The sequence below is a fragment of the Equus asinus genome, chromosome 11, assembly GCF_041296235.1.
Source record: "Equus asinus isolate D_3611 breed Donkey chromosome 11, EquAss-T2T_v2, whole genome shotgun sequence".
NCBI lineage: Eukaryota > Metazoa > Chordata > Mammalia > Perissodactyla > Equidae > Equus > Equus asinus.
Window position 1 is genome coordinate 22,905,146 of NC_091800.1, and position 19,851 is coordinate 22,924,996.

At 36.4% G+C, this 19,851-nt stretch overlaps 1 pseudogene; it reads left to right on the plus strand.

The window, feature by feature from the left end:
* The first annotated feature begins 684 nt into the window (after positions 1-684).
* On the plus strand, positions 685-1,056 carry LOC139046538 (HIG1 domain family member 2A pseudogene; annotated as a pseudogene).
* Positions 1,057-19,851: the final 18,795 nt, after the last annotated feature.

Sequence of the window (19,851 nt, forward strand, 5' to 3'; positions counted from 1 at the left end):
GAAATGATACTATATATGTTTGTAATGAATATTTTAGACCTACCAAAAAAGTTAATGACTCGAGATTTCAGTACAGTTCTTTACTACTGAACTTGACCCATGGTGTAACAACCTTTTGTGTTGGAATTCTGAAATTTTTCTAAGACTTTTGGGTGGTAGTTACCAGGAGGAAGAAGCATTCCTCTTATGACCTGTTCCTTTTTTATCCAACCAAATCCAATAAGATAAAAAGTTACCTAAAGGTGCTATGGTAAGAAGATTTAGAAACAGTGTCAAAGACACTGTACTGTCAAGGATACTCCTAAGAATGAATTTGGAAATTTATCTCTCTTTCTTTCATTGTATTTATGTTTGTGTATGTGTGTTTGTATGTCTGTGTTGATATAACTATATAAATACACATGTGTATATATAAAAAGATATATATTTATTTTTATTTATTCATTTATATCTCAAATTTCATGGGTGGCCCCCTCATAGCTTTTTGATGTTAATTCATTCAGAGCAGTGCTAAAGGACTAAAAAGTTACCTATTCAGATACCACATTTTAATTTTAGACTTTGTTTTAATTCAAATAGCTGTCATTACTTTACAGCTTATGAACTGGTTGATCTTTACAAATTCACATATAGAGGAGATGGAGTTCAGCATCCCTGTTTTCTCATACTGCTGTTGCCTGGGACATGGGGGCTCCCAGCCTTATGACTTCAGAGGCACCCTTTGAACTGTCGCAGCATCTAGTCGTTGAGGGCTTTAGCCTCAGTGTCTACAGCACTCCAGAAAGCTTCAAGGAAAAGTTCCTTCTCAAGACCTGCAAGAACCCAATGGTACCCATAGGCTGCCTGGGCACAGTGGCTGCCCTCACCCATGACCTCTACTGCTTCCCTAGGGATCAGAGCCAGTGCTGCCAGCTCATGATATACAACCAGATTGCCACCCAGGGCTTCTCGCTCACAGCCACCTTGCTGGATCCAGCTTCATCAGCTATGAAGTCTCTGCCCAAGCCTGGCTTGGTCTTGAAAGCTCCGTGGAGATTATTCCCAGCCTGGGAGTAACCACTGGTCCTGCCACAGGATTTATTCCCTCATCTGCCCTGACCAGTCCCTGTGTCAATGGAGGAGCAAGTGGCCAATTGTGTAATCGACAGATTTTTTTTCAGGAATCTCAGATTCTGTTCACTTCGGGTGTCGCATACTTCTACTTGTGCTACACCCTCTTCACCCCCTACTTAATAAACTCTGATCCACTTGTAAAAAAAAATTCATGTATATATAACTAAACCTAGTATGTTAGTTTTTATTAGAAATGAGGCTTTATATAAGGTAGTAATGAAAATTTTAGCCTGTAAATAATTAATGCATCAAGATACAAGCCAAGTTCTTTACAATTACCCTAATCCTAGTGTGTAACAGCCTTTTGTGGTAGAATTTATTTCAAATTCCACTTCAGTTTGTAGGTACCCATCCCTCTTCTCACGTTTAATTCCCAATTCTTAAGCCCCTCCATCACTTTCTTGCTTTCACCATCATAGATATCTTTTCTGACCCTCAGGGTCAAGCAACTGCAGGCTAAGGTAGGGGCGGGGGGCTCCTTCCAATATGACAGTGAGTATGGGCACTAGCCTCACACCGTGGCAAAACTCTGGAGGGTCATTGACACATCCAGGCTCTATTAGCTCCATTCTTTTCTGCTGAGGGCTCCACTGTTCTCTGTCCACTGCTACCTTGTCTCCTTGCTCCAAATGAGATTCTGTGCTCTCTTGGTCCACTCTAGTAGAGTCTCACATGTGGGCAATCTGATAGTTTCTTAAGAGTTTTGGCTGCTACTAATTAAGGGTGACAAAACACACTTAGGAGAAGAAGCATCCCTTTTATAACTTGTTCCTTTTTTATCCAAATGGGTCCAAAAAGGTAAAGAGTTACCTACAGATGCTACCGTGAGATGACTCCAAAAGAGTGTCAAAGACACTCTGTATTGTTATCCACTAACACCCTGCTATCATTCTCCTTGTTTCCAAATAGAAATCTCTCTTCACTTTGTGTGTGTATCTTTACAGATATATCTATAATCTCACCTTTTGCTGGAGACTTCCTCAGTGGTTACTGATGTCAGTTTATTCCAATCAGAACTAAAGGATTAAAATGTACATGATCAAACACCATGTGACTTCATAGACTCACTTTTCTCATTCAAATTAGCTACAATTTCTCTATAACTTACAAAATGGTTGAACCCCGTAAGTTCACATGTAATTTGGTTATTTGGAAAATATTTCATCTTTCCCTAGAATTGAGGCTTCATATGATGGTAATAAAATTCTTAGGCCTGTAAAAGAATCCTTAATGGATCAAGATTTAAAAACATTTCTTTACTACTAAACTTAACCCCAATGTGTAATTGCCTTTTGTGATTACATTTACTTCAAATTCAGCTATAGTTTGTAGGTAGGAATCCCTCTTATCCCATCTAATTTTCTGATTTCAAGTCCCTCCACCATCTCCTTACTCTTCATGTTTCATGGATGTCTTTCCTTCTCCTCAGATAGGGTTAAGTAACTGTCGGCCTGAGGCAGGGGCTACCTCCAGTATGATGGTTGGTTTGGGTTTGGGATACCAGCCTCCCATTGTGGCAGAGCTCTGGAGGGTAAGGGACAGATCTCAAGTCTATTATCTCTTTTAGTTTCTGCTGAGGGCTCCTCTGCTCCCTGTCCACCGCTACTATCTTTGTGCTTCCAAATAGTGTTTTCTCCCTTGACCCACACTAGCAGAAAGATATACACAGGTACTCTAATAGTTCCCTAAGGATTTTCACTAGTAATCCCTAAAGTTCACGAACACACAAATAGTAAGTGTTCTCTCTCTTTTGACCTGGTCCTTCTTGATCCAAAAAAGAAAAAAGTTATATATAGAAGCTGACAGGCTATCACGGACATTCTGTATTGTCACCAATGCTCCCAAATGGTTTTCCCACTCAGATGACAGAAAATCAACTCACCTATTGTTGATGTTCTGGCGAGAGGACTCTGAAAAGGCTACTAAAGCATTCTTATTTCTGTCAAAGAACAAAAAGAATATGCAAAAAATAAAGCCAGACAATGAGGAAGGAAATAATACCAGGAAATGATTCCTTTTTTCAAGAGGAAATCATTCCTCTTTCCTGACAGGAATTTCAGGCACAAAAAGTCACACATGACAAATTTGAAGGAATGTGACAGGAACTGAAGGGGTTACCACAGTGGCACCTGTAAGCAAGCCTCTTGGGGGGGGGGGTGTGTGCGGGTGTGCATGTGTGTGTGTGCCTATGTGTATTTATTGGAAACAGAAGGAAGCAAGCAAGGGAGAAGCAGCAATCATGATTAAATGTTCTTCCTTCCTTCCTTCCCATTTTCTCTACCATTCTGGTCATCATTGAATAAATTTGGGAAGAGGGAGACACAGAGAGAAAGAGAGAGACGCAAGAGTGTAGGGATGAGGTGGTGGATCCAGGTAAGTTGATGAGATGATACAAAGACAATGGAAAGAAAATGCCAGAACAATGAGAATTTCAATGGCAAGGGCTAATCCCTGGTTGCCATTTGGTAGGGCAGAAACAAGTAGCTAGATTAGGATCTGCCTAAATTACGTTTTCAAGATTTTATGAATTGGAAGTAGAGCACATGATCTGAATGATTTTTCGTCTTGCACATTTTTTTAAGTAGACTTTTTTAAAAAATAAGTTTAGGTTTACAGAAAAATTAAGCAGAAAGTACAGAGAGTTTCCATATACCCCCCTTCTCCCTCACAGCTTCTCCTATCACTAATATCTTGCATTCATCTGGTATATTTGTTATAACTGATGAATCAGTATTTACACATTATTGTTAACTAACATCCATAGTTGACATTGGTGTTCATTCTTCGTGTTGAACAAGTCTATTGGTTTTTCCAAATGCATAATGTCATGTATCCATCATAACAGCATCATACTGAATAACTGTACTGCCCTAAAAATCCCCTGTACTCTACATATTCATCCCTTTGCCCCCCACTCCAATTCCTAGAAACCACTGATCTTTTCACTGTCTCTACAGTTTTACCTTTTCCACAGTGTCATATAGTTGGAATCATAAAGTATATCGCCTTAGCAGACTGCCTCCTTTCACTTAATTCTTATGCAAGGATTTAAGGTTCCTCTATTTCCTTTTGTGGCTTGATAGATTCTTTTACTTTTTTTAAATTGCTTGCTGAATAATTTTCCATTGTATATAGGCATTACAGGTTATCTATTCTTCTGTGATGTCTTGGTTGCTTCCGATTTTTGGCAATTATGAATAAAGCTGCTATCAAATTTGGGTGGAGGTTTTTGTGTAGGTATAACTTTTCAAGTCATTTCAGGGTTGAAACTCATTAGGAGCACAATTGCTGAATCATCTGATAAGACTATGTTTTGCTTTGTAAGAAATTGCCAAAATGTCTTCCAAAGTGGCTATACTATTTTGCATTTTCACCAACAGTGAATGAGAATTCCTGTTGCTCCTTATCCTTGACAGCATTTGGTGTTTTCAATATTCAGATCTTGACCATTCTAATAGGTGGATAGTAGTATCTTCTTGTTGTCTTAATTTGCAATTCCTGAGTGACATATGATGTTGAGCGTCTTCTCATAAGCTTATTTGTCATTTGTATATCTTCTCTGGTGAGGTATCTGTTCAGATCTTTTGTCTATTTTTCGAGTACTTTTGTTTTCTGATTGTTGATTTTTAAGAGTTCTTTGTATACCTTCAATAAAAGCCCTTTACCAGATACGTCTTTTGCAAATAATTTATTCTAGTCTGGCTGACTTGTCTTCTCATTCTCTTGATAGTGTCTTTCACAGAGCAGAAGTTTTAAATTTTAATGAAATCCAAGTTGTCTGTATTTTCTTTCATGATTTTATTTTTGGTGTTATATATAAAATCATTGCTGTATCGAAGGCCATCTGGTTTCTTCCTGTGTTATCTTCTAGGAGTTTTATGGTTTTGCATTTTATATTTACGTCCGTGATCCATTTTGAGTTAATTTTTGTTAAGTGTGTAAGGTCTGTGCCTAGATTTTTTTTTTCTTGCACATAGATGTCCAGTTCTTCCAGCAACATTTGTTGAAAAGACCATCCTTTCTCCACTGGATTGAGTGCCTTTGCTCCTTTATCAAAGACAAGATGTCTATATTTGTGTGGGCCTATTTCTGGGCTCTCTATTCTGTTCCTTTGATCTACTTGTATATCCTCTCACCCATACCACTCTACCTTGATTACTGTAGCTTTATAGAAAGACTTAAGTCAGGTATTGTCAGTCCTCTGACTTTGCTATTCTTCTTCAATATTGTGTTGGCTATTCTGGGTCTTTTGCCTTTTCACATAAACTTTAGAATTAGTTTGTCAATATTGAAAAAAACGACTTTTCAGGATTTTGATTCAGATTGCACTCAACTATAAGTTGAAGGAATTGACATCGTAACAATATTGAGTCTTCCTATCCATGAACATGGAACATCTTCCCATTTATTTAGATCTTCTTTGATTTCATTAATCAGTTATGTAGTTTTCCTCATATAGATTTTATACATTATTTTGTTAGATTTGTACCTAAGTATTTCAATTTTTTGGTGCTAATGTAAATGGTGGTGTGCTTGTTTCAAATTCCAATTATTCATTGCTGGTATAAAGGAAAGCAATCAACTTTTGTATATTAACCTTGTTCTTGAAACTCTGCTATAATTTATTATTCCAGAAGGTTCTTTGTAAATTATTTTCAATTTTCTACAGAGATAATCATGTCACATGTGAATAAAGACAGTTTTATTTCTTCTGTTCCAATCTGCATATTTTTGTTTCCTTCTTACTGCATTAGTTAGGACTTACAGTATGATGTTGAAAAGGAGTGGTGAAGGGGGATATCCTTGCCTTGTACCTGATCTTATCAAGTTTCTCACCATCAAGTATGATGGTACTTGTGGATTTTTTTTTAACTTTCTAATCCCTTTTTAAATTTTTTTATTTTTATTTTATTGAGGTCATAATAGTTTATAACATTGTGAAATTTCAGTTTTACATTTTTCTTTGTCAGTCACCATATATTTGTGACCCTTTGCCCTTTATGTCCATCCCCAAGTTCCTTCCCCTCTGGTAACCACTAATCTGTTTTCTTTGTCCATGTGTTTGTTTATCTTCCACATATGAGTGAAATCATACACTGTTCGTCTTTATCTGTCTGCCTTATTTTGCTTAACATAATACCCTCAAGGTCTATCCGCATTGTTGCAAATGGGATGATTTTGTCTTTTTTTATGGTCGAATAGTATTCCATTGTATATATATACACACACACACACACACATATATATATACAATGTATATATATATACATATATATATATAATGTATATATACCACATCTTCTTTATCATCAGTCGACAGGCACTTGGGTTGCTTCCACATTTGGCTATTTTGAATAATGCTGCAATGAACATAGGGGTGCATAAGTCTCTTTGAATTGTTAATTTCAAGTTCTTTGGATAAATACCCAGTAGCAGGATAGCTGGGTCATATGGTATATATATTTTTAATTTTTTGAGAAATCTCCATACTGTTTTCCATAGTGGCTAGACCAGTTTGCATTCCTACCAGCAGTGTATGGGGGTTCCCTTTTCTGCACATTGTCTTCCATTTGTTATTTTTTGTCTTGTTAATTATAGCCATTCTTACAGGTGTAAGGTAATATCTCATTGTAGTTTTGATTTGTATTTCTCTAATGATTAGTGATGTTGAATATCTCTTTATGTGCCTGCTGGCCATCTGTATATCTTCTTTGGAAAAATGTCTGTTTATATCCTCTGCCCATTTTTTGATCAGGTTGTTTGTTTTTTTGTTGTTGACTTGTAGGCATTATTTATATATTTTGGAGTTAAACCCTTGTCGCATATATGATTTGTAAATATCTTCTCTCAGTTGGTGGGTTGCCCTTTCATTTTGTTCCTGGTTTCCTTTGCCTTGCAGAAGCTCTTTAGTCTGATGAAGTCCCATTTGGTTATTTTTTCTTTTGTTTCCCTTGCCCAAGTAGACTGGTATTCAAAAAGATCCTTCTAAGACTGATGTCAAAGAGTGCACTGCCTATGTTTTCTTCTAGGAGTTTTATGGTTTCACATCTTACCTTCAAGTCATTAATCCATTTTGAGTTAATTTGTGTATGCTGTAAGATAAGGGTCTACTTTCATTCTTTTCATGTGGCTGTCCAGTTTCCCCAACACCATTTATTGAAGAGACTTTCCTTTTTCCATTGTATGTTCTTAGCTCCTCTGTCAAAGATTAGCTGTCCATAGATGTGCGGTTTTATTTCTGGGCTTTCAATTCTGCTCCACTGATCTGTGTGTCTGTTTTTGTACCAGTACCATGCTGTTTTGATTACTATAGCTTTGTAGTATGCTTTGAAGTCAGGGATTGTGATGCCTACAGCTTTGTTCTTTTTTCTCAGGGTTGCTTTAGCTATTCAGGGTCTTTTCTTGCTCATTATGAATTTTGGGATTCTTTGTTCTCTTTTCATGAAGAACATCATTGGGATTCTGATTTGGATTGCACTGAATCTGTAGATTGTGTTAGGTACTGTGGACATTTTAACTATGTTTATTTTTCTAATCCATATGCATGGAATCTCTTTCCACTTCTTTATGACATCATCAATTTCTTCCAATAATGTCTTACAGTTTTCCTTGGTTAAATTTATTCCTACATAATTTATTCTTTTTATTGTGGTTACAAATGGGATTGTATTCTGGAGTTCTCCTTCTGTTAGTTCATCATTAGAGTATAGAAGTGCAACTGATTTTTGTAAGTTGATTTTGTACCCTGCAACTTTGCTGTAGTTGATTATTTCTAACAGTTTTCTGATGGATTCTTTAGAGTTTTTGATATATAAAATCATATTATCTGCAAACAGCAAGTGTTTCACTTCCTCATTGGCAATTTGGATACATTTTATTTCTTTTTCTTGCTTAATTGCCCTGGCCAAAAACTCCAGTACTATGCTGAATAAGAGTGGTGAGAGTGGGCACCCTTGTCTTGTTCCTGTTCTCAGAGAGAGGGCTTTCAGTTTTTCCCCATTGAGTATAATGTTGGCTGTGGGTTTGTCATATATGGCCTTTATCATGTTGAAGCACTTTCCTTCTATACCCATTTTATTGAGAGTTTTTATCATAATTGGATGTTGGATATTGTCAAATGCTTTCTCTGTCTATTGAGATGATCATGTGATTTTTATTCCTCATTTTGTTAATGTGGTGCATCACATTGCTTGATTTGCAGATGTTGAACCCTCCCTGTGTCCCTGCTATAAATCCCACTTGATCATGGTGTATGATCCTTTTAATGTATTGCTGTATTTGGGCTGCCAATATTTTGTTGAGGATTTTTGCATCTATGGCCATCAGCGATATTGCCCTGTAATTTTCCTTCTTTGTGTTGTTCTTTTCTGGGTTTGAGATCAGGGTGATGTTGGCCTTACAAAATGTGTTAGGAAGTGTTCTATCTTCTTCAATTTTTTGGAATAGTTTGAGAGGGGTAGGTATTAAATCTTCTTTGAATGTTTGGTAGAATTCTCCAGAGAAGCCACCTGGTCCTAGACTTTTATTTTGGGGGAGGTTTTTGATTACTGTTTCAATCTCTTTACTTGTGATTGGTCTATTCAGATCATCTATTTCTTCTTGATTCAGTTTTGAGAGGTTGTATATGCCTAAGAATTTGTCCATTTCTTCTAGATTGTCCAATTTGTTGGCATATACTTTTTCATAGTATTTTCTTATAACCCTTTGCATTTCTGCGGTATCTGTTGTTAATTTCTCCTGTTTAATTTCTAATTTTATTCGAGTCTTCTTTTTTTCTTAGTGAGTCTGGCTAAGGGTTTGTCAATTTTGTTTATCTTTTTAAAGAAACCAGCTCTTAGTTTCATTGACCCTTTCTACAGTATTTTTTTTTGTTTATTTCAATTTCATTTATTTCCACTCTTTTTATTATTTCCCTCATTCTGCTGACTTTGGGCTTTGTTTGTTCTTCTTTTTCTAATTCTGTTAGGTGTAGTTTAAGATTGCTTATTTGAGATTTTTCTTGTTTGTTAAGGTGGGCCTGTATTGCTATGAATTTCCCTCTGAGGACTGCTTTTGCTGTATCCCACATGAGTTGGTATTGGTGTATTTTCATTTTCATTTGTTGCTAGATGTTTTTGATTTCTCCTTTAATTTCTTCAATGATCCATTGGTTGTTCAGTAGTATGTTGTTTAGTCTCCAGTTATTTGTCACTTTCCCAGTTTTCTTGTAGTTGAATTCCAGTTTCATAGCACTATGGTCAAAAAAGATGCTTGACATGATTTCGGTCTTCTTAAATTTATTGAGGCTTGCCTTGTTTTCAAACATATGGTCTATTTTTGAGAATGTTCCATGTGCACTGGAGAAGAATGTGTATTTTGTTGGTTTTGGATGGAGTGTTCCGTATATACCTATTAAGTCCATCTGGTCTTGTTTTTCATTTAATTCCACTACTTCCTTGTTGACTTTCTCTCTGGATGATCTATCCACTGATGTAAGTGGAGTGTTAAGGTCCCCTACTATTATTGTGTTGCTGTTGATATCTCCTTTTAGGTTTGTTAATAGTTGCTTTATGCACTTTGGTGTTCCCATGTTAGGTGCATATATATTTACAAGAGTTATATCTTCTTGGTGGAGTGTCCCTTTTATCATTATATACTGCCCCTCTTTGTCTCTCATTGCCTTTTTTTATCTTAAAGTCTACTTTGTCTGATACAAGTATGGCAACATCTGCTTTCTTTTGTTTGCCATTAGCTTGGAGTATCATCCTCCATCCCTTCACTCTGAGCCTGTGTTTATCTTTAGAAGTGAGATGTATTTCCTGGAGGCAGCATATTGTTGGGTCTTGGTTTTCAATCCATCCAGCCACTCTGTGTCTTTTGAGTGGACAATTCAATCCATTTACACTTAGAGCAATTATTGATATATGAGGTCTTAATGCTGCCATTTTATCACTTGTTTTCCAGTTGTTCTTTATTTTCCTTGTTTCTTCTCCCATTTATTCAGACCTGCAATTCAGTTTGGTGGTTCTCTAGGATCGTTTTCTCACTGTTTATCATTTCTGTCTCTGTTCTGATTTTTTGTTTAGTGGTTACTGTGAAGTTAGTATAAAAGATCTTGTAGTGAGACAGTCTATTTTCTGATAGCTCTTATTTCTTTAGTCTAAGCAAGCTCTATCCCTTTATTCTTCCCCATCTAAGTTATTGTTGTCACACTTTATTCCGTATTGTGTTGTGAGTTTGTGGGTAAAACAAAGTGATTATAGTTATTTTTGATGTTTTCCTTCCCTTTATCTTGAACATTATAATTATTTACGAACCTGTTCTGATACCTGCAATTTTCTGATTTTACCTGCCTATTTATCTCCTTGCTCAAGCCTTTGTAAACTTTTCTCTTTTTTTGAGGTATGAGGGCCTTCCTGATCATTTCTTGTAGGGAGGGGGTCTTGTGGCAATGAACTCTCTTAGCTTTTGTTTCTGGGAAAGTTTTGATTTCTCCATCATATCTGAAGGATATTTTCACTGGGTACAGTATTCTTGGCTGAAAGTTTTTGTCTTTCAGAATTTTGAATGTATCATTCCACTCTCTCCCAGCCTGTAAGGTTTCTGCTGAAAGCTTGACAGGGGTTCCCTTGTAGGTTATTATCTTCCGCCTTGCTGCCCTTAATATATTTTTTGTCATTGTTTTTTGCCAGTTCTACTGATATATGCCTTGAAGAAGGTCTTTTTACACTGATGTAATTAGGAGTCCGATTGGCTCCTTTTACTTGTAATTCCAGCTCCTTCCCCAGGTTTGGGAAGTTCTTAGCTATTATTCCTTTGAACAAGCTCTCTGCTCCTTTCTCCTTCTCTTCTCCCTCTGGAATACCTATAATCCTTATGTTGCATTTCCTAATTGAGTCAGATATTTCTTGGAGAACTTTTTCATTTCTTTTCAGTCTTAGTTCTCTCTCCTCCATCTGAAGCATTTCTATATTTCTGTCCTTTAAATTACTAATTCTGTCCTCCATAATGTCAGCTCTGTTATTTAAGGACTCCAGATTTTTCTTTCATTCTTTGTGTTTTACATCTTCAACATTTCTGATTTTTTTTTTATACTTTCAATCTGATTTGTGAAGAAATCCCTCTGTTCATTAATTTTATTCCTGATTTCGTTGAGCTATCTTTCTGAGTTTTCCTGTAATTTGTTGAGCTTTTTTATGATAGCCATTTTTACTTCTCTGTCATTTAGCTTGTACATTTCTGTGCCTTCAGGATTGATTTCTGGGTGCTTGTCATTTCCCTTCTGGTCTAGAGTGTTAATATACCTCTTCATCCTATTTGGTGAGGTAGGTTTGTGCTTTTGCATAGTGTAGATTCCACCTGCTGCCACTAGGGGTGGGCAGGAGCTGAGTATTCTGAGCCCATCTCAATCCCTGGCAGCTGTGCCTGTCCTTTAGATGCTGTGCTGACAGGGCCTGTCTGCATTTGCTCACTGGCCACCTCTGCTTTATACATGTATACACAGGAACTCTTGTGGGAGTCCCTTTCTCTGGCCCACTGTCTGAGCTGGAGTGACAGATAGGGGAAGGGTCACTTTCTTTTGTGTGTGCAATCCTGGGGTGCTCTCCTTCTGCACTCGCTGTCTCCCTTCCTGGGCTGCTCAGCTTAGTGAAGATGTCCTTGTTATTGCTTAGCCTCCTAGGTGTGGAGCTTTCCCATGGGCTGGGAGGACACTCCAAGGGCAAAGGCATTCCCATGGAGTTCTGCCCCCTCCCCCCTCTCTTTTCAGAGCTGCACGCAGTCCCACACCCTAGATCACTTCTGTTTGGGGAGAGAGAGGCGATCCCCTTACCTCCTTCTGTTACCCCCCAGGGGGTCCAACACCTCCAATTTCAGACGTATGGCTACATAGATCTCTCAGACATCTATTGTGTTGTATGAATTGAATGTCTTCTGTTGGTTTATGAGTGTCCTTTTCATAGTATCTTGGGGGGGAGAGTCTAAGGGAAGAGCTCACTCCACCGTGATATGCTGTCAATCCTCCTAGCTGTAGGCCTTTTGTAGATGTTTTTTTGTCAAGTTAAGGAAGTTCCTCCCTATTCCTAGTTTGCTGGGAGCTTTTTTTTTTTTAAATATTTTATTTTTTTCCTTTTTCTCCCCAAAGCCCCTCGGTACATAGTTGTATATTCTTCATTGTGGGTCCTTCTAGTTGTGGCATGTGGGACGCTGCCTCAGCGTGGTCTGATGAGCAGTGACATGTCCGCGCCCAGGATTCGAACCAACGAAACACTGGGCTGCCTGCAGCGGAGCACGCGAACTTAACCACTCGGCCACGGGGCCCGCCCCTGCTGGGAGATTTTATCACGAATGAGTGTTGGAGTTTGTCATATGCTTTTTCTGCATCAATTGATATGATGTAATTTTTCTCCTTTGACCTTTTGATATGATGGATTACATTAATTTTCAAATTTTGAGCCAGCCTTGCTTACTTGGGATAAATCTCACTTGATCTCAATGCACAATTGTTTATATACATTTTAGGACTTAATTTTCTTGAGAGTTTTTACGTTTATGTTCCTGAGAGATACAGTCTGTAGTTCTCTTTTCCTGTAATTTCTTTGTCTGATTTTACTATTAGGGTAATGCTAGCCTCATAGAATGAATAAGGAAGTGTTCCCTGTTCTTTTATTTTCTGCAACAGATTTTAGAGAACTGATATCACTTCTTCCTTACGTGTTTGGTGGAATTGACAAGTGAAATCATCTAGGCCTAGTATCTGTTTTGGAAGGTTTTCAATTATTGATTTAATTTCTTTAACAGACGTGGGTCTATTCAGACTATCTATTCCTCCTTGTGAGTTTTGGTAGTGTCTTTTAAAGAATTCCTCAATTTCATATAAGCTATAAAATTTGTGGGCTTATGGAGTTGTTCACATTATTCCTGTATTATCCCTTTAATGTCCATACGCTCAATCATGATAATCCCTCTTTCATTTCTGATATTAGTAATTTGTAACTTCTCTCTTTTGTTCCTGGTTCTCTCTCCAGAGAGATATTAATTTTATTGATATTTTCAAAGAAACAGCTTTTGCTTTTGTTGATTTTCTCTATTGTTTTCTTGCTTTCAATTTCATGGATTTCTGCTCTAATTTTTATTATTTCTTTTCTTCTATTTTTTTAAAGTTTATATTGCTCTTCTTTCTCTAGCTTCCTAAATTGGAAGCCTAGATTATTGATTTTAATAATATTATTAAATGTATTCTAATGTATGCATTAGAATCTAATGTATTCATCTCTTCTAATGTATGCATTCAATGCTATAAATTTTCCTCTAAGCACTGGTTTTGCTGCATCCCACAAGTTTTGATTGGTTGTTTTTTCATTTTCATTTAGTTCAAAATATTTTAAAATTTCTCTGAGACTTCTACTTTGACTAATGTGTTATTGAGACGTGTGCTGTTTAATCTCCCAGTATTTTGTGATTTTCAAGCTATCTTTCTCTTACTGACTTCTAATTTAATTCCACTGTGGTCTGACAGCATACTTTGAATGATCCCTATTTCTTTAAATTTGTTAAGATGTGTGTTATGGACCAGAACATGATCTGTCTTGGTGAATCTTCCATGTGAGCTTGAGAAAAATGTGTATCCTGCTCTTGTTAAATGAAGTATTCCGTAAGTATCAATTAGATCCAATTGACTGAAGGTGATGTTCAGTACCACTATATCCTTACTGACTTTTTGCCTGCTGGATTTATCAAATACTGATAGAGGAGTGTTAAAATCTCCAACTATAATAGTGGCTTTGTCTATTTCTCTTTGTGGTTCTATCAGTTTTTGCCTCACATATTTTGATGTTCTGTTGTTAGGTGCATACACATTAGAACTGCTACGTCTTCCTAGAGAATTAACTCTGTTATCATCATTTAATGTCCCTCTTAATCCCCAATAATTTTGCTTGCTCTGAAGTCTGTTATGTCTGAAGTTAAAATAGCTATTCCCACTGTCTTTTAATTATGTTATCGTGGCATATTTTTCTCCATTCTTTTACTTCTAATCTACCTTGGTCTTTATATTTAAAGTTGGCTTCTTATAGATAACATATAGTTGGGTCTTGTTTTGTTATCCAAGAAATTAGTCTCTGTCTTTTAATTGGTATGTTTAGCCCAGTCATACTTCAAGTTTTAGACTATTGATATAGTTGGATTAGTAGAATTATTTTTGCTTTTCTCAAGTTCATTTTTAAAAAGATATTTGGGGGCCAGCCAGATGGTGCAGTGGTTAAGTTCACACATTCCACTTCAGTAGCCCGGGGTTTGCCAGTTTGGACCCTGGGTGAGGACCTACGCACTGCTTGTCAAGCCATGCTGTGGCAGGCATCCCACATGTAAACTAGAGGAAGATGGGAACGGATGTTAGCTTAGGGCCAGTCTTCCTCAGCAAAAAAGAGGAGGATTGGTGGCAGGTGTTACCGCAGGGCTAAACTTCCTCAAAATAAAAAAAAAGATATTTGGCTATATCACTGAAAATCAAGACTCTCCTTCACCCAAACCACTGAATTAGGTAATTTAATCACTCTATAATTTAATTTCCTCATCTATGAAATGAAACACATTCAAAATGCACTTTCCATCTGTCAACTTCATAAAATCATGATGAATATTCACCATTTCACAAATATTATTTGCTTTTAGACAACCTGCCCTCTTCACTGGGGTTATGCAAAAACATCAGTATGTGACAACAATATAACCTGAGTATTCTCTCTCTCTTTTTTTTTTTTTTTTTTGCAGAGGACAATTTGCCCTGAGCTAACATCCATTGCCAATCTCCCTCTTTTTGTCTTTACTTTTTTAAAAAAAATTTTCAAGTTATTTTTAAAATTTTTTTTTCATTTTTTTAATTGCAGTATCATTGGTTTATAACAACATATAAACTTCAGGTGTACATCATAATATATTTTGAATTCTCTGTAGATGACATCATGTTCACCACCCAAAGACTAATTATAATCCATCACCACACACACATGCTTGATCACCCCTTTCGCCCTCCTCCTTCCCTTTTCCCCTCTGCTAATCACCAATCCAATCTCTGTTGCTATGTGTTTGTCGTTTTTCTCTTCTACCTATGAGTGAGATCATATGGTATTTGACTTTCTCCCTCTGATTTATTTCACTTAGCATCATACCCTCAAGGTCCATCCATGTTGTCACAAATGGCCAGATTTCATCATTTCTTATGGTTGAGTAGTATTTCATTGTGTATATATACCACGGATTCTTTATCCATTCATCCCTTGATGGGCACTTAGGTTGCTTCCAAGTCTTCGTTATTGTGAATGATGCTATGATGAACATAGGGCGCATGTATCTTTATGCATTTCTGTTTTCAAGTTCTTTGGATAAATACCCGGCAGTAGAATAGCTAGATCATCTGGTAGATCTATTCTTAATTTTCTGAGAAAACTCCATATTGTTTTCCATAATGGCTGGACCGCTATGCACTCCCACTAGCAGTGTATGGGGGTTCCCTTCTCTCCACATCCTCTCCAGCACTTATTGTTTCCTGTCTTGTTAATTATAGCTATTCTGACCGGAGTGAGGCGATATCACATTGTAGTTTTGATTTGCATTTCCCTGATAGTTAATGATGTCGAACATCTTTTCATGTGCCTGTTGGCCATCTGGATATCTTCTTTGGAGAAATCTCTGTTCAGATCTTTTGCCCATTTTTAAATTGGGTTCTTAGTTTTTGTTGTTGAGATGTATGAGTTCTTTGTACATTTTGGATATTAACCCCTTAATATCTGATATATGGTTTGCAAATATCTTCTCTCAATTGTTAGGTTGCCTTTTCATTTTGTTGATGCTTTCCTTTGCTGTGCAGAAGCTTTTTGGTTTGATGTAGTCCCATTTGTTTATTTTTTTATTGTTTCCTTTGCCCAGTCAAACATGGTATTTGAAAAAAGCTGCTAAGACTGATGTCAAAGAGCACACTCCCTGTGTTTTCTTCGAGAAGTTTAATGGTTTCAGATCTTACATTCAAGTCCTTAATCCCTTTTGAGATGATTTTTGTGCATGGTGTAAAGTAATGGTCTACTTTCATTCTTTTGCTTGTGGCTGTCCAGTTTTCCCAACACCATTTATTGAAGAGACTTTCCTTTCTCCATTGTATGTTCTTGGCTCCCTTGTCAAAAATTAGCTGTCCATAGATGTGTGGGTTTATTTCTAGGCTCTTAATTCTATTCCTTTGATCTGTGTGTCTGTTTTTGTGCCATTACCATGCTGTTGTGGTTACTATAGCTTTGTAGCATATTTTGAAATCACGGAGCGTGAGATCTCCAGCTTTGTTCTTTTTTTCTCAGGATTCCTTTGGATATTCAGAGCCTTTTCTTGTTCCATATAAATTTTAGGATTCCTTGTTCTATTTCTGTGAAAAATGTTGTTGGAACTTTGATAGAGATTGCATTGAATCTGTAGATTGCTTTAGGAACTATGGACATTTTAACTATGTTAATTCTTCCAATCCAAGAGCACAGAACCTCTTTCCATTTCTTTGTGTCTTCTTCAATTTCTTTCAACAATGTTTTCAGTTTTCTGTGTACAGATCTTTCACCTCTTTGGTTAAGTTTATTCCTAGGTATTTTATTCTTTTTGTTGCAATTGTAAATGGGATTGTATTCTTAATTTTTCTTTCTGCTACTTCACTGCTAGTGTATAGAAACACAACTGATTTTTGTGTTTTGATTTTCTATCCTGCAATTTGACTATATTCACTTACTATTTCTAAAAGTTTTTTAGTGGATTCTTTAGGGTTTTCTATATATAAAATTATGTCATCCACAAATAGGGACAGTTTCACTTCTTCCTTTCCAATTTGGATCCCTTTTATTTCTTTTTCTTGCCTGATTGCTCTGGCTAAGACTTCTAATACTATGTTAAATAAGAGTGGTGAAACTAGGCATCCTTGTCTCGTTCCTGTTCTTAGAGGGATAGCTTTCAGTTTTTCTCCATTGGGAATGACATTAGCTGTGGGTTTGTCATATACAGCCTTTATTATGTTCAGGTATTTTCCTTCTATACCCATTTTATTTAGAGTTTTTATCATAAATGCATGCTGTATCTTTTCAACTGCTTTCTCTGCAGCTATTGAGATGATCATGTGACTTTTATTCCTCTTTTTGTTAATGTGGTGTTATCACATTGATTGATTTGTGGATGTTGAACCATCCCTGCGTCCCTGGAGTGAATCTCACTTAATCATGGTGTATGATCTTTTTAATGTATTGTTGTATTCAATTTGCTAGTATTTTGTTGAGGATTTTTGCATCGATGTTCATCAACGATATTGGCATGTAATTTTCTTTTTTTGTGTTGTCCTTGTCTGGCTTTGGAATCAGGGTAATGTTGACTTTGTAGAAGGAGTTAGGAAGCTTGCCCTCCTCAAATTTTTGGAAGAGTTTGAGAAGGATAGGTATTAAGTCTTCTTTGAATGTTTGGTAGAATTCACCAGGGAAGCCATTTGATCCTGGACTTTTGTTTTTGGGGAGGTTTTCGATTACTATTTCAATCTCCTTACTGGTGACTAGTCTATTCAAATTCTCTATTTCTTCTTGATCCAGTTTTGGAAGGTTGTATGATTCTAAGAATTTATCCATTTCTTCTAGATTATTCAATTTGTTGGCATATAGCTTTTCATAGTATTCTCTTATTACTTTTGTATTTCTGTGATGTCCATTGTAATTTCTCCTTTTTCATTTCTGATTTTATTTATTTGAGCCTTCTCTCTTTTGTTCTTGGTGAGTCTAGCTAAAGGTTTCTCAATTTTGTTTATCTTTTCAAAGAACCAGCTCTTGGTTTCATTAATTTTTTCTATTGTTTTTTACTCTCTATTTTATTTATTTCTTCTCTGATTGTTCTTATTTCCTTCCTTCTGCTGATTTTGGGCTTTGTTTTGTCTTCTTCTTCCAGTTCCTTTAGGTGCACTGTTAGATTGTTTGGAATTTTTCTTGTTTGTTAAGGTAGGCCTGACTTGCCATAAACTTCCCTCTTAGAACCACTTTTGCTCTATCCCATAAATTTTGGCATGTCCTATTTTCTTTTTCATTTGTCTCCAGGTATTTTTTAAATTTCTCCTTTGATTTCTCCATTGACCCAATTGTTGTTCAGCAGCATTTTGTTTAATCTCCACATATTTGTGGCTTTTCTGATTTTCTTCCTGTAATTGATTTCTAGTTTCATTATCTTTGTGGTCAGAAAAGATGCTTGGTATTATTCTAATCTTCTTAAGTTAGTGAGACTTGTTCTTGGCCTAATATGTAATCGATCCTGGAGAATGGTCCAGGAGCATTTGAAAAGAATGTGTATTCTGTGGTTTTGGGATGGAATGTTCTATATATATCCACTAAGTCCATCTGTTCTAATGTGTTGTTTAAGGCCAATGTTTCCTTATTGATCTTCTTTTTAGATGACCTATCCATTGGTGTAAACGGAGTGTTAAAGTCTCCTACTATTATTGTGTTACTGTCTATTTCTCCTTTTTTGTCTGTTAATAATTGCTTTACATATTTAGATGCTCCTATGTTGGGTACATAGATATTTACAAGTGTTATATCCTCTTCTTAGATTGTTCCCTTTATCATTATGTAGTGCCCTTTGTCTCTTGTTACAGTTTTTGTTTTAAAGTCTATTTTGTCTGACATGAGTATTGCTACCCCAGCTTTCTTTGCATTGCCATTTGCATGGAGTATCTTTTTGCATCCTTTCACTTTCAATTTGTGGGTGTCTTTAGGTCTGAAGCTTGTCTCTTGTATGCAGTATATATATGGGTCTTGTTTTCTTTGTCCAATCAGCCAGCCTATGCCTTTTGGTTGGAGTATTTGGTCCATCGACATTTAAAGTAGCTATTGATAAATGTCCTTGTTGCCATTTTGTTACCTTTTTCTGGGTGTTTTAGTAGTTCTTCTCTGTGCCTTTCTTCTTCTCTTTTTCTCTTCCCTTGTGGTTTGATGGCTTTCTTTAGTAATATGTTTGACTCCCTTTCTCCTACTTACTCATATATTTATTACAGGTTTCTGGTTTGTGATTACCATGAAGTTCATGTATAGTAATCTACGTATACAGCAATCTATATTGAGTTGATAGTCTCTTTAATTTGACCTCTTTCTAACAGCTCTACTCTTTTACTCCCCTCCTCCCAAATTTAATTTTTTGATATCATATCTAACCTCTTATTTTGTGTGAGTGTATCCATTCCCTCTTATCATTGAAATAGACAATTTTAGTACTTTTGTCTTTTGACCTTCATATTATCTTAATAGGTGGTTGATCTGCTACCATTACTGTATTTTTGCCTTTAGTAGTGATTTTATTGTGGTTTCTTTTTTTTGGATAATTTTCTTATTCTTATATGTGATCTTCTCTTTCCCACTTAAATAAGTACCTTCAGCAGTTCTTGTAGAACTGGTTTCTTGGTGATAAACTCCTGGTTTCTTGGTGATAAACTCCTTTAATTTGTGCTTGTCTGGGAAACTATTTCTCTCTCCTTCCATTCTGAATGATAACCTTGTCAGGTAGAGTATTCTTGGCTGTAGGTTTTTTCCTTTCAGCACTTTAAATGTATTGTGCCACTCTCTTGTAGCCTTTAGGGTTTCAGTTGAGAAGTCAGCTGATAGCCTTATGGGCTTTCCTTTGTATGTCAGTCATTGCCTTTCTCTTGCAGCTTTTAGGACTCTCTCTTTATCTTTAATTTTGGACATTTTAATTATAATGTGACTTGGT